We start from the raw sequence: 4,394 nt of genomic DNA, 5'->3' as shown, positions 1-4,394 counted from the left end.
TTGAAAGTCTTGATGATTTCTGTCTGACCATGTGTCTTATTATAGAGTTCTCAGCCACTGGACCTCATCTAAAGGATCATACGAAAGGACGCTCAACCACTTTGTGAATATATATGTGTATATAAGAGGTTATTGATAAACGTCTAAGGCAGGCATTTGTCCCACATTTATCATTTCTGTTGTGTCTCACTAACTGATTGTGTTTTTCCTTTGCTTGGATAATGTGATTCCAAAGTAAATATCCAAGCAAGTTAGAGTCCAGCCTAATGAAATGCCATAATTGTTGTACCTATTGAAAGTTTTTAAATAATAGATTTATTATGTAAATTATAGTATATATGACTAGTTGACGAAGTAAAGATAATGAAGAAAGAAATTGATAGGAGGTTGTTTAAATGGGAGACCATGTAAAATATGTATTCTAGTGACTGAAATCCTTTCAGCAAATTTTATTTTGCAACCGCCCTTTACCAGGTATTGAACTAAAAGCTGGTCACATAGTAGAGCCTCACATTTAAGTTTTCTTCACCTCTGTTACTCCTAAGAAACTCCTTAGTTTCTTAGTTTGTAATAGGTTGCTCTTCTCTCAGAACTTTTATCTGTTTCTTTCTCCTTGATACAAATGTGTTTTCTCTGAGTATGTTCCAAGTGTACAGTTGGTGATGCTTCTCTCTTGACGTGAATGATTCACTCTAACAAAACATTCTGTGCTGGCTCTCCTTCATACCTGCCTCCCGTGTACCACAGATCTCAGTTCTGGACAGTTTTACAGCACAATATTTATTTTAAAGTGAATAAAATGTCCACAAGCTGTGTTGTCATGTCGTCAATGGCAGATTATTTCATATCTTTTGCCCGCTACCCTGTGGCACACAAATTTATCACGTTGTATTTTAGACATATATATCTAAATAAGGACAGAAAAGGAGTCATAAAATACTGTTCCTCCTTTTCAGTAATTCTGGCCAAAGATATTTTAGTTTGAGAAACAGTTAATACAGTTTGGCTATTGGAGGGCTATTTGTAGACTTTAGTAGGAAACAGCACATATAGAAAAAGCATGCACTTCAAATTCAAACCTAAGTCTAGATACTGCCTTTAACTTACTGGCTGTGTGATCCTGGACAGATCAATTAACCTCTTTGGGCCTCCCTTCCTCTTTTGTAGAGAGACTACTTACTTAATAAGGTGCTTGTATCAGTGCATTAATTTTACTGTATATAAAAAGCCTGGCCCTGACTGGTATGGCTCAGTGGGTTGGGTGTTGTCCTGTAGACCAAAAGGTCACTGGTTCGATTTCTGGTCAGGGCACGTGCGTGGGTCATAGGCCAGGTCCCCAGTTGGGGGTATGTGTGAGAGGCAGCAGATTGATGTTTCTCTCACACATCAATGTTTGTATTCCTCTCTATCTCCCTCCCTTTCCTTCTCTCTAAAAATAAATAAACAAAATCTTTTTAAAAAATAGCCTAGCCCCAGTACTTGATACCAGGTTCCCAATAAGTTTATTTTCTAATACTGCCCTTGTCTCCTATTAACATAATAGAATAAGAGACCAAGGCCATTAAAATTTATTTAATAAATTATTGAATCATTTATTATACCAATGAATTAAGATAAATAGAATTAACCTCACATTTAGATTATAGGTATAGGAGGGGAGGGAATTTGAATTGTGAAAGGTCAGTGCTAGAAGACACTTTGAAAATATTTAGGCCAAATGCTTTCTCTTATGGGGGGGGGGGCGTGATATCTAAACTGTATTAGAATAGTTTACCTCAGAAAATCTTGAAAATATAAGTTATAATTATTTCGTAATAAAAAGGTTTTTTAAAAAAATAAGCCTTCTGTCTTGGCTAATAGCTTCAACTTCTTTGAGGGGAGGGCTATGCCAGGTATCTCCGCACCACTTCTAAATCTCAGGTCCCCTATCAGTACTCTGTAAAGTTTCATTTGATCTCTATAAATTGTGTGCTGCTACCTTTACTGTGCAGCCATTCTGCTGTATACATAAGTAGGCTGACTTCCTAACAGATGGGAAATGGCTCAGCTATAATATGCCTAATGCACTTCAGAAGTCTATTTCAAAGTGGAGATCTAATTAAGGTGGGTGCTATCCCAGACCTACCAAATCAGATTCTTTCAGGCAGAGCCTAGGAACCTGCATTTTAACTGCTTCCTCAGTGGTTCTCTTTGTTTTAAATAGATTCTTCAGTGATTAAGAGCCACGGACATAGGAACTTTTAACAATTTCATGCATACTAATCCTCCTGATTAGGGTTTCAGGGAAATATATAGTAGCTTATATTTACAGGAAGATTGTGACAGAAACTTTTTTTAGCTTTACCTGCTTTTCTCCAAGACACCACTAGATGGGGCCTATAGGCCAGTTCTACTTTATATCCTTGTGTCCTTGATTAACAGGAATTTGGCAACAAAGGACAGCAAACCTCAGCTAAACTGAATAGGAAGCTTTGTGTATAGACCCTGGTGAACTATTCTTTTCAGTCAGTCTGATCAATAAAGGCCTGACCTGATTTCTGACAATGCTTAAACTTCCTGGTACACAACCAAGCCAAATTACCAACCCAGCAGCACTAAAGTTCTAACAAAAAGCTTTAGCTAAGCTGGGAATTTTTTTTAATGACTTAAATTTTGAATGAGTGGGATTTTCTATCAGAATTTCAAGTGAAAATAAAGTATCAGCTATACTAGAATCTAATTTTAAAGTCTTCCTGGCCCTTCTTGGGTAATTTTATTTACTAGTGCTTGATTTCCATTTGAACATAGAAACAGAACTATTATATATATATGGATGTTATATGTTATCATGAGCTGTTTGGGAAAAAGTTTTCAATGTGTTGCTTTGACAACATGGCTTAAAATGAAATTCATTTCTCGGTTTCTTTTGTTCCATTGTTGGGCACAGAGGTGGTCCAGGAGAAACCATGGACCACTGCGTGCCACAGGGCATGCTTTATTTTACATGCTGATAGTCTCAAAGTAGGTCGTACAGCAGGCAAAATGATCCAGTGCACTGTGGGAAGAAAAATATTTGAAATTTTACTAATTTTTTCACCTGCCAAAGATGAATTAAGTTTCATTAATATTTAATAGGTAGACTGACACTGGTGCATACAGTCATTCATGCATCAGGTTTCGTGTAATAAAACAACAATATGAGGGAAAGAGTGGGCAATACATGTGTAGAGGGGTTGATAGGGATGCCATCATTATTCATTTTCACCATTTTACAGCATTCACTAAATGCCCCTATTGCCTCTCAGAAAAAATATTAGCATCGAGACCACACATTGTTAGGTATACAAGGTTTGTCTGGAAAAAGTCCAGCCACTGTTAATATGAAGAGAACAAGTTTGTGCAACATCGATATAACCTGGCAGCCAAGGCGAGTGGACTGTAATGCCTATGCCTGAGCAATCATGACTTCACTGTACTAGTCAGTTGGTGGTAGACGCCATTGAGTGAGCATGTGTACTGTGTGGCCGCCACATTCAAAATGACTGAGCAGTTAGTGCAGTGAATCTACATTAAACTTTGCATTAAGCTTGAACATTCCTTGCAGAAACTATTTGCAGCTATGGGCAACTGGTGATTGGCAGCTTCATCATGACAACACACCAAGTCATGCCTCATGTCTCGTACAATTTTTGATGAAACATCAGATCACCCAGGTGACTCAGCCCCCCTACAGTCCAGATTTTATGCCCTGTGGCTTTTCCCAAAACTAAAAGCACCTTTGAAAGGAAGAGCTTTCAGACCATCAATGAGATTCAGAAAAATACAACAGGGCAGTGGATGGCGATAGAACTATGTGAAGTCCCAAGATGTCTATTTTGAAGGGGACTGAGGCATCATTGTCCTATGTACAATGTTTCTTTTGTCTTGTATCTTCACTAAATGTCTCTCTTTCATAGTACGTGGCCGGATACTTTCTGGACAGACCGCCGAATAACTAGTCAGAATTAAAGGTAGAGGTAAATAGGTTACTTCCACCAGCCATGGCTGCAATCACTGTGAGCTTGGTATCGTTAAGACTTCTCTATTGGAAATGGCACAGTGATTAGGAAGAATTTTCTTCACTGGCAGTTAGAAGACATTACATTTAGAAGACTGCTGAAATTAAACTCCTTACCACTTAGAGAAAACAATGGCAGGCCTGACAGTCTCAAAACTTACAAAATAAGAAGGAAAAAATATAAAGAAATGAAATACAGGACTTGTAATAATTGTCTCTACACCTATTTGATCATTTTTAAGCATTTTTGGGGTTTTTTTATTTGAAAGAAAAGTGTTCACCAAAAACAAATAAATCAGGCAAAACTTCAGGAAATGGTAGCCATCTCAACGACTGAAGACATTTGTAAAACCAAAAT

This window comes from Phyllostomus hastatus, unplaced genomic scaffold, assembly GCF_019186645.2.
Source record: "Phyllostomus hastatus isolate PE091 unplaced genomic scaffold, TTU_PhHast_1.1 phas_scaffold_78, whole genome shotgun sequence".
Classification (NCBI taxonomy): Eukaryota; Metazoa; Chordata; class Mammalia; order Chiroptera; family Phyllostomidae; genus Phyllostomus; species Phyllostomus hastatus.
Note: the sequence above shows the minus strand (reverse complement) of the source record.